At 37.2% G+C, this 12,242-nt stretch overlaps 1 protein-coding gene across 5 annotated transcripts in view; it reads right to left on the reverse strand.

Moving 5' to 3' along the window:
* The window catches only part of LOC105487639 (leucine rich repeat containing 49), a 208,178-nt gene that overhangs the window by 75,320 nt on the left and 120,616 nt on the right, over positions 1 to 12,242 (reverse strand). The window lies entirely within an intron of this gene.

Below are 12,242 nucleotides of genomic sequence, written 5' to 3' on the forward strand. Positions count from 1 at the left end.
ACCTTAATTTTATATAGTTTTTGTCAATCATACCTCAACAAAGCTCAAAAAAGTAGAATCGACAAAATAACATAGACAGTTTACAAAAATGTTTAAAAATCAATCATAATCCCATACACCTAACTCAAATCTTACAATTTCTGTGTATCAGTTGATAATATTCACTATGAGCAATTTTTAAAGGTTATAATCTATATACACAATCTGGACCATTTTTCCCCCTGAAGACTATCTGATTTTAATAAATTATAACCATGTAACTTTTAATTTTCATTACCAAAAGATTTGCAGATTCTCAAAATGATAAGATAATTTGAGAAGACAATTTATTCATAAAAGACAAGCTTGAAAACATCTTCAGAGATAGAAAACCATAACAAGTAACTTAGCAGATTTGAAGAATTACTCTTTTAGAAACAAAAAATTCTAAGAATTGAAATTTAAAATTCAACAAAGGGAGATTTAATAGCAGATTATACACAGCTGAAGACAGGATCAGTCAACTGGAAAATAGAGGATGAGAATGTTTTCTATATGTTTTAGTATCACCCCACATACTTCTCTATCATAGCACTTAACCTGTTTCATTTTAATTATTTCTGGTGCTATCCCTCATGCTTCCCACGCCATAAAATAAGCTCTATGAATGCATGAACCATGTCTGTTCAGTAATTTATTAAAACCGAAACTGCTACATCAAATGGTAGACATATTTCTATCCTTTTGATATGTCTGCAAACCATAAATGCAGTTCTAATTTACACTCCTACCAGATTTCAACATTTGATTTAAAACCTGATGGTTAGTCATGAAAGCTGTTCACCAAATATTCTTGTGTCTTTGCATGTCCAAGACACATTGTGAGATAGCACTTCTAGCCCACTAGAAGTTAGATGTGGCCATGTGACTTGCTTTGGCCAATGTCATATCGACAAAAGTGACATGTATTTACTTCTGGTTGAAAACTTTCAAAGACAATGTATGATACAACTATTCTCTCTCTCACCTTGCTGTAGCACCTGCAAAACTCCACAGGTGGGTACTTTGAAAGCCTGAGTACTAGAATGAGGACAACACAAAGCAAAGATCCAAAATCACACATCATAAGCAGACAGGTATTAGAAGCCTGAAATAAACTTTGTTGTTTTAATTCACTGAAGTTAGAGAAGCTGTTATTGCAGCACAATCTAGCCTATGCAGACCAGTATATATATGTTATATTAGAATTAAAGAAAGTCAAAGAGACTATGAAAATGTGTTCTAGAAGATGGACCACTATACCTGCTCCTGAAAACAAAGAAAAACCCTAGATTAAATAATTATATTTAAAAATGCACAAACAGAAACCAACACAGAGTTAAAAAAGAAAACTGAGAAAGCATACACTAGACAATTCTAATTTTAGAAATAAGGAAACGAATGCTCTAAGACAGTAGTAACTTATATGAGGTCACATAGCTAGTGACAAGGCCAGGATCAGGACCAGAAGCCATGGCCTGCTAGAAACAAAATTCATATTTTTTTAATAATAAAGATATATTTAAATTAATTTTACTGATTTTAGATAAAGAAGAGTTTAGAACTCAGAAGTGATCTGCCATATGTTTTAGTTGTTTTAAAGGAAATGGAAACGTAACGTAATTTTAGTGAATTTTAAGTGTCTTTTACAATATGGAAAATAATAATAATAATTATTATTTTTTTAAGACAGAGTCTTGCGTCTTGCTTGTTGCCCAGGCTGGAGTGCCGTGGTGCAATGTCGGCTCACTGCAATCTCCATCTCCTGGGTTCAAGCAATTCTCATGTCTTAGCCTCCCGAGAAGCTGGGATTACAGGCATGTGCCACCATGCTAGGCTAATTTTTGTATTTTTAGTAGAGACAGGGTTTTACCATGTTGGCCAGGCTGGTCTCAAACTCCTATCCTCAAGTAATCTGCCCACTTCAGCCTCCCAAAGTGCTGCAATTACAGGCATGAGCCACCAATGCCCTGTTGGAAAATAATTATTCTTAACTTTTAAAAACTAAATAGAGGTAATGAGGAGAAATAAACTAAACTAAAAATGCAGAACTTTGAATCCTAGCTTCAATAATTCTGTTAAATTCTTTTATTCAGTAAATACTGATTTGGTACCTACAGAGTACAATCTATTTCAGAATAAAGTGTTTAAAAGAGCAAAATATATTGATGTTCAATTGTTGACTCATCTATAAAATGTGAACTAGAAACAGATTGGTTTTTCAAAGAGCCAATTTCAAACAGTACTGGAAACTGTATGGATCACGTACTACACATACTTATGAGATGATTTCATCAGATTTTTGAAAAGAATTTGAGCTTCTATTAAAGGTAGTAGGGCTTTAAAGGAAAGCTAAACCTTGGAAAACTGGATTTACACCAAATCAATTCAAATACTGAATGTTTTAAGGAATTTATGTATCTGAGAGCTATATTTCAGCCCAAATAATTACTGAGTAACTAAACTTAGCAATAAAAATAAACCTCTAATTGTGAAGATAAGTTATAAATCTGTTGGTAAGAAAGAAAAACTAAAATTCTGGCATCTTCTTGATAATAGTCCAATTTCTGGGACAAAGGCCATATTCTTTATATAGCAAAAAATAAAAATAAAAAAATTAAATAAGTTGGGGGGGAATCTGGGACAAAAAACTACTTTTTCCTCACTTCGTTTTGGCCATGCAGACCCAATATAGAAATGATTTCAAGTCAATGAAGCCATGCAGTGATTTAATAGGTGTTTGATAACCTAGATTATACTTTGTTAGCAGATATTAAGGCCTAAAACAATGCATATATTACACAAGAAGATTTGATCCAAAATAAATAATAGTAGTCCTAATATAGGCAGCAATTTATTTTATGAAATTTAAAAAATCAAATGGCAAGGTGTGTTTTAACCATATACTTTAGTTATAAACATTATTTTCTTTGAACATACAAAATATTAAAACAGACTTTAAAATCATAGGGTTTTTTTCCCTCAAAGAGATGGTCAATAATTTTTACTCAAACAATCACTTTTAGCAAACAAAACTGACTTTTTTGCAGGGTCACACCTAGTGTTAGAGATTAGAAGTCATGTCCCCTGACTTCTGGTCCAGGGATATTATCTGTAAAATGCTGGAGAGGGAAATAGCCAGAACAGGGTAGGTTATGTTGCTGTAACAACTTCAAAACTTTCACTGGCTTATGATTTTAAAATAGTTTAGTTCTTGATCACGCAAAGAACACTGCAACTGTCTTCAATGTAGTGGCTAAGTATTCCTGAGTGCTTCGATCTGATGGCATCCTTAACTTTATATAGGCTTCCACAGTGACTACCACATGGGAAGGAAGCATGAGAATCACGCTTTTAAATGCTTCTGCCTGGAAATTATATACATTATTTCTGCTCACATTTCATTGGCCAAACATCTTCCCGCATGTCAAAAAGGAGGGGAACCAGAGCATATCGGTGAACATTAAGTAATGTCTACCAAAACAGAAAACTTACACCTGAGACGAGCTCCTTTGTGTGTGTGTGTGTGTGTGTGAAGAGCAAATTGTAAACAAGTTCACACTAAGCCAATTAAATGTGAGCTTGAGGTGAAAACTTCAGACATTGTTTCTGAATTGTGTTGTTGTTTTGTTTTGAGACAGGGTCTCATTCTGTCCCCCAGGCTTTAGTACAGTGGCGAGATCTTGGCTCACTGCAGCTTTGACCTCCTGGATTCAAGTGATCCTCCTGCCTCAGTCCCCCAAGTCGCTGGGACTACAGGTGCATGCCTCCACACTCGGCTAAATTTTTTGTATTTTTTGTAGAGACAGGGTTTTGCCATGTTGGCCAGGCTGGGCTTGAACTCCTGACCTCAAGCAATCCACCTGCCTCAGCTTCCCAAAGTGCCAGGATTACAGGCATGAGCCACCATACCCGGCCCTGTTTCAGAATTGTGAGAATACTGCCTGCATTCACAAAATGCTGCCTTAGAAATAAAAAAGAGAAAATTCTGCCTCCCAGAATTTTCTATACAAGGGTCCTTGTTCTAGCCCCTCAACATGTGTCTATTCTCTCTTTTTTTTGAATAGTTGTGAAAACAGGTGAAGATTACTGGGATATCTTCCTTATGTCTTCTCCTTTGTCAACTAATCATGTCAGATTCTTTGGAAATGCTCTAGTTTGTTGTCTGCCCTCTAAAACTAGTAATAGTTCAGTGTAATCTGACCATTGTAGAAAAAAATGGGATGGGACTGTCTCCATTTTCTGAATTCTCTTTTTCCATAAATGAATAGTTTTAAGCCATATTAACTTTTAATAATCACATCTCATAATTAATTCAACTTGAATTTGGCAATTCCAAGTCACTTTAATACATGCTGCTAAGTCTAATCTTCTATAATATACTATATTTGTACTAAGAATTGTTTTGCTTGATTGTTGCTATGGAGTAAAGTCCAGGATTTTCAATTCATCTATTTTTTTTATGTTGTTAAATTCTGCTTACTTTTCTAGACTAGGCATAAACAAACTTTTTTCTGTAAAGGATCAGATAGTATAATAAATATTTTAGGCTTTGTGAGCTATATGTGATCTCTATCTCATATCCTTCTTTGTTGGTCTTTCTTTCTTTTTTTTTTTTTTTACAATGCTTTGAAAATATAAAAACCATTATTAGCTTGAAACTTGTACAAAAAGTGGGCTGCCAGATGGATCTAGCTCATAGGCTGTAGTTTGCCAAACCCTGTTCTAGACTATGAAGGTACTTTTGGATTCTCATTTGATCAACCAATATATCAAGAACTCTAATTTCTCTAGTTTCTGTCATTCACATACTTTACCAGAATAACAAATATTTTCTCTTAGACATTAATAAAAACGTGAATAGAATGGGCTGGAGGAAAAAAGCCTCATGGCATGCCAGTACAGATTTCTTTAAAGGCTGGCATTAATCCATTACTTCATGTTCTGTAAGTACACTTGAATCAAAAATCTATATAACCATGTCATATAATTTACTCAAAATGATGCCATGAAAGACTTTGTCAAATGTTTTGCTTAAATACCAAAACACTGTCTATAGCACTCCTCTGACAAGGTTTATTTGTAATTTCTAGGGCAGGAAACTAATTTTTTTTCTGGAATGAATTGTTTTTTAGTGAGCTAATGCTGCCTCCTAGTGACCAATTCCCAAGTACTCACAAACCATCTTTTTATTTTATTATTTTCTTTTGAGACAGAGTCTCCTTCTGTCACCAGGCTAGAGTGCAGTGATGCGATTTTGGCTCACCGCAACCTCCAACTCCCTGGTTCATGCCATTCTCCTGCCTCAGCCTCCTGAGTAGCTGGGATTACAGGCACACACCACCATGCCCAGTTATTTTTTGTATTTTTAGTAGAGATGGAATTTTACCATGTTGGCCAGGATGATCTCAATCTCCTGACCTCATGATCTGCCCACCTCAACCTCCCAAAGTACTGGGATTACAGGAGTGAGTCACCATGCTGGGCCACAAACCATCTTTTAATAATGCAATTTAAATTTATTTCATAATCAACATCAAGTTAACTGCCACAATTTGTGGAATTTATATTCTCTACTTTTGAGATAAGAAAACCCACCATGCCACAAAGTCACTGTAGCCAGACTGCCTCTTTAGATTCCTCCTCTATGAGAACAGCATCTCTGAAAGAAAGGCAGCAGCCACACTCAGGGGCTTATAGATAGAACTCCCATCTCCCTGGGACAGAGCACCTGCGGGAAGTGGCGGTTGTGGGTGCAGTTTCAGCAGACTTAAATGTTCCTGCCTGCCAGCTCTGAAGAGAGCAGCGGATCTCCCAGAAGAGTGCTCGAGCTCTGCTAAAGGACAGACTGCCTCCTCAAGTGGGTCCATGACCCCCTTGCTTCCTGATGGGGAGACACCTCCCAGCATGGATTGACAGACACTTCATACAGGAGAGCTCCGTCTGGCATCTGGTGGGTGCCCCTCTGGGACGAAGCTTCCAGAGGAAAGAGCAGGCAGCAATGTTTGCTGTTCTGCAGCCTCTGCTGGTGACCCCCAGGCAAACAAGGTCTGGAGTGGACCTCCAGCAAACTCCAGCAGACCTGCAGAAGAGGGGCCTGACTGTTAAAAGGAAAACTAACAAACAGAAAGCAATAGCATCAACATCAACAAAAAGGACAACCACGCAAAAACTCCATCCGAAGGTCACCAACAGCAAAGACTAAAGGTAGATAAATCCATGAAGATGAAGAAAAAACAGCACAAAATGGCTGAAAATTCCAAAAACCAGAATGCCTCTTCTCCAAAGGATCACAACTCCTCACCAGCAAGGGAACAAAACTGGACGGAGAATGAGTTTGACAAACTGACAGAAGTAGGCTTCAGAAGGTGGGTAGTAACAAACTCCTCCAGGCTAAAGCAGCATGTTCTAATCCAATGGAATGAAGCTAAGAACCTTGAAAAAATGTTATAGGAACTGCTAACAAGAATAACCAGTTTAGAGAAGAACATAAATGACCTGATGGAGCTGAAAAACACAGCACAAGAATTTCATGAAGCATACACAAGTATCAATAGCTGAATTGATCATGCAGAATAAAGGATATCAGAGACTGAAGATCAACTTGATGAAATGAAGCGTGAAGACAAGATTAGAGAAAAAAAGAGTGAAAAGGAATAAACAAAGCAGCCAAGAAATATGGCACTATGTGAAAAGACTAAACCTACATTTGATTGCTGTACCTAAAAGTGACGGGGAGAATGGAAGCAACTTGGAAAACACACTTCAGGATATTACCCAGGGGAACTTCCCCAACCTAGCAAGACAGGCCAACATTCAAATTCAGGAAATACACAGACCACCACAAAGATACTCCTTGAGAAAACCAACCTCAAGACATATAATTGTCAGATACACCAAGGTTGAAATGAAGGAAAACATGTTAAGCACAGCCAGAGAGAAAGGTCGGGTTATGTACAAAAGGGAGCCCATCAGACTAACATTGGATCTCTCTGCAGAAACCCTACAAGCCATAAGAGAGTGTGGGCCAATATTCAACATTCTTAAAGAAAAGAATTTTCAACCCAGAATTTCATATCCAGCCAAGCTAAGCTTCATAAGTGAAGGAGACATAAAATCCTTTACAGACAAGCAAATGCTGAGGGATTTTGTCACCACCAGGCCTGCCTTACAAGAGCTCCTAAAGGAAGCACTAAATATGGAAAGGAAAAAACAGTACCAGCCACTGCAAAAACAAACCAAAACGTAAAGACCATCGACACTATGAAGAAACTGTATCAACTAATGGACAAAAAAACCCCGCTAGCATCATAATTACAGGATCAAGTTCACACATAACAATATTAACCTTAAATGTAAACAGGTTAAATGCCCCAATTAAAAGAAACAGACTGGCAAATTGGATAAAGAGTCTAGACTCATCGGTGTGCTATATTCAGGAGACCCATCTCATGTGCAAAGACACACATAGACTCAAAATAAAGGGATAGAGGAAGATTTACCAAGGAAAATGAAAGCAAAAAAAAAAAAAAAAAAAAAAGCAGGGGTTGCAATCCTAGTCTCTGACAAAATAGACTTTAAGCCAACAAAGATAAAAAAAAGACAAAGAAGGGCATTGCGTAATAATAAAGGGATCAATTCAACAAGAAGAGCTAACCATCCTAAATATATATGCACCCAATATAGAAGCACCCAGATTCATAAAACAAGTTCTTAGAGACCCACAAGGAGACTTAGACTCCCACAGAATAATAGTGGGAGACTTTAACAGCCCATTGTCAATATTAGACAGATCAATGAGACAGAAATTTAATAAGGATATTCAGGACTTGAACTCAGCTCTGGACCATGTGGACCTAATAAACATCTACAAAACTCTCCACACCAAATCAACAGAATATACATTCTTCTCAGCACCACATCACACTTATTCTAAAATCGACCACATAATTGGAAGTAAAACATTCCTCAGCAAATGCAAAAGAATGGAAATCATAACAAACAGTCTCTCAGACCACAGTGCAATCAATTAGAACTCAGGATTAAGAAACGCACTCAAAATCGCAAAACTACATGGAAACTGAACAACCTGCACCTGAATGACTACTGGGTAAATAACGAATTTAAGGGAGAAATAAAGAAGTTCTTTGAAACCAATGAGAACAAAGATACGATGTACCAGAATCTCTGAGTGCTAACACAGTGTTTAGAGGGAAATTTACAGCACTAAATGGCCATAAGAGAAAGTGGGAAAGATCTAAAATTGACACCCTAACATCACAATTGAAAGAATTAGAGAAGCAAGAGCAAACAAATTCAAAAGGTAGTAGAAGACAAGAAATAACTAAGATCAGAGCAGAACTGAAGGAGATAGAGACATGAAAAACCCTTGAAAGAAAATCAATGAATCCAGGAGCTGGTTTTTTGAAAAGATCAACAAAATAGATAGACTGCTAGCCAGACTAATAAAGAAAAAGAAGAGAGAAGAATCAAATATACACAATAAAAAATGATAAAGGGGAGATCACCACCGATCCCAAAGAAATACAAACTACCATCAGAGAATACTATAAACACCTCTATGCAAATAAACTAGAAAATCTAGAAGAAACAGATAAATTCCTGGACACACACACCCTCCCAAGACTAAACCACGAAGAAGTTGAATCCCCGAATAGACCAATAACAAGTTCTGTAATTGAGGCAGTAATTAATAGCCTACCAATGAAGAAAAAGCCCAGGACCAGACGGATTCATAGCTGAATTCTACCAGAGGTACAAAGAGGAGCTGGTACCATCCCTTCTGAAACTACTCTAAACAATAGAAAAGAGGGAATCCTCCCTAACTCATCTTATGAGGCTAGCATCATCCTGATACTAAAACCTGGCAAAGACAAAACAAAAAAATAGAAAATTTCAGGCCAATATCCCTGATGAACATCAATGCAAAAATCCTCAATAAAATACTGGCAAACCGAATCCAGCAGCACATTAAAAAGCTTATCCACCACGATTAACTCGGCTTCATCCCTGGGATGCAAGGCTGGTTCAACATATGCAAATCAATAAATATAATCCATCACATAAACAGAACCAATGACAAAAACCACATGGTTTTCTCAATAGATGCAGAAAAGGCCTTTGATAAAATTCAACACCGCTTCATGCTAAAAACACTCAACAAACTAGGCACTGATAGAACATATCGCAAAATAATAAGAGTTACTTATGACAAACCCATAGCCAATATCATACTGAATGGGCAAAAGCTGGACGCATTCCCTTTGAAAACCGGCACAAGACAAGGATGCCCCCTCTCACCACTCCTATTCAACATAGTATTGGAAGTTCTGGCCAGGGCAATCATGCAAGAGAAAGAAATGAAGCATATTCAGATAGGAAGAGAGGAAGCCATATTATCTCTGTTTGCAGATGACATGATTGTATGTTTAGAAAATCCCATCGTCTCAGCCCAAAAACTCCTTAAGCTGATAAGCAACATCAGCAAAGTCTCAGGATACAAAATCAATGTCCAAAAATCAAAAGCATTCCTATACACCAATAATAGACAAACAGAGAGCCAAATCATGAGCAAACTCCCATTCACAATTGCTACAAACAGGATAAAATACCTAGGAATACAACTTACAAGGGATGTGAAGGAGCTCTTCAAGGAGAACTAAAAACCACTGCTCAAGGAAATAAGAGAGGACACAAACAAATGGAAAAACGTTCCATGCTTGTGGATAGGAAGAATCAATATCGGGAAAATGGCCAAACTGCCCAAAGTAATTTATATATTTAATGCTATTCCCATCAAGCTACCACTGACTTTCTTCATAGAATTAGAAAAAACTACTTTAAATTTCATATGCAACCAAAAAAGAGCCCACATAGCCAAGACAATCCTAAGAAAATGAATAAAATTTGAGGCATCATGCTGCCTGACTTCAAACTATGCTACAAGGCTACAGTAACCAAAACAACATGATACTGGTACCAAAACAGATATACAGACCAATGGAACAGAACAGAGGCCTCAGAAATAATGCCACACATCTACAACCATCTGATCTTTGACAAATTTGACAAAAACAAGCAATGGGTAAAGGATTCCCAATTTAATAAATGGTGTTGGGAAAAGTGGCTAGCCATATGCAGAAAACTGAAACTGGACCCCTTCCTTACACCTTAAATAAAAATTAACTCAAAATAGATTAAAGACTTAAACGTAAGACCTAAAACCATGAAAACCCTAGAAGAAAACCTAGGCAATACCATTCAGGCCATAGGCATGGGCAAAGACTTCATGACTAAAACACCAAAAGCAATGGCAACAAAAGCCAAAATTGACAAATGGGATCTAATTAAACTAAAGAGCTTCTGCACAGCAAAAGAAACTATCATCAGAGTGAGCAGGCAACCTACAGAACAGAAGAAAATTTTTGCAATCGATCCATCTGACAAAGGGCTAATATCCAGAATCTACAAGGAACATAAACAAATTTACAAGAAAAAAACAACCCCACCAGAAAGTGAGGGAAGCATATGAACAGACACTTCTCAAAAGAAGACATTTATGCAGCCAACAAACATGAAGAAAAGCTCATCATCATTGGTCATTAGAGAAATGCAAATCAAACCACAATGAGATACCATCTCACGCCAGTTAGAATGGTGATCATTAAAAAGTCAGGAAACAGCAGATGCTGGAGAGAATGTGAAGAAATAGGAATGCTTTTACACTGTTGGTGGGAGTGTAAATTAGTTCAACCATTGTGGAAGACAGTGTGGCAATTCCTCAAGGATCTAGAACTAGAAATACCATTTGACCCAGCAATCCCATTACTGGGTATATACCCAAAGTATTATAAGTCATTCTACTATAAAGACACATGCATACATATGTTTATTGCAGCACTATTCACAATAGCAAAGACTTGGAACCAAAATGCCCATCAATCTTAGGCTGGATAAAGAAAATGTGGCACATATACACCATGGAATACTATGCAACCATAAAAAAGAATGAGTTCATGTCCTTTGCAGGGACATGGATAAAGCTGGAAACCATCATTCTCAGCAAACTAACACAGGAACAGAAAACCAAACACTGCATGTTCTCACTCATAAGTGGGAGTTTAACAATGAGAACACATGGGCACAGGGAGGGGAACATCACACAGCAGGGCCTGTTGGGGTATGGAGGCAAGGAGAGGGATAGAATTAGGAGAAATATCTAATGCAGATTACGCGTTGATGGGTGCAGCAAACCACCATGGCACATGTATACCTATGTAACAAACCTGCACGTTCTGCACATGTATCCCAGAACTTAAAGTATAATAAAAAATAAATAAATAAAGTAATACTGCAAAAAAAAAAAAAAAAAGTTAGTTCATCTTACCTTTCAGCTGCTCCATTATTCTATACGCCTACCTAGACACAACTCTCAATGGCTCAGTGATTTATTCAGTGCTCTAGATTAAGGACTGCCAAACTCTAGGACACAGGCCAAAGTCAGCCACCTGTTTTTCTAAATAACATTCTCTTGGAACAGAGTCATGCTTATTCATATATGTATTGCCCATGCCTTTTTTCATACTACAATGGGAGAACTGAGTAGTTTCAACAGAGAATATGCAGGCCCCAAAGACTAAAATATTTACTATCAGGTCTTTTATAGATAAAATTTGCCAACCCTTGCTCTAGATATGGGCCTGAGTTCCAACTTATTTATTCACCTATCCTAAGTTTCACTTTTATCTTATTAATCTTTATGTAATCTTTACAAACTAAAACCCATTCTTCTTAAGAAAGATAAAGCAAAATAGGAGTTGAGGCCAGTGATAGATGGCATCATATTATCTCTTGCCATTCCTCTGGATCAGATGCCCAGAGTCTTACTCTGATTAATCTTGCTTCTCATCTCATCACCCATCACATCTTCTCCAATCCATCTTCAAGGCTGAACCCAGAAAGACAGTCTTCTTAATAGGCAAATCCAATTTAACTACCTTAAACTCTTCAAGGGTTTCTCCTACTATGTCCAAGACAAAAATCTAAACTCCTTATTATGATATAAAATGCCCTAGCCCTTGCCTGTCCTTGCCTGTCAGACATACTTGTCTCCCTCTATGCCCCTCAGCCATGTACATTCAATGCTTAGCCATTTTAAACTGCTATCAGCTGCTATATTCTCTCAGCTTCCTTCTGTATTTTGC

The sequence above is a fragment of the Macaca nemestrina genome, chromosome 7, assembly GCF_043159975.1.
Source record: "Macaca nemestrina isolate mMacNem1 chromosome 7, mMacNem.hap1, whole genome shotgun sequence".
Lineage (NCBI taxonomy): Eukaryota > Metazoa > Chordata > Mammalia > Primates > Cercopithecidae > Macaca > Macaca nemestrina.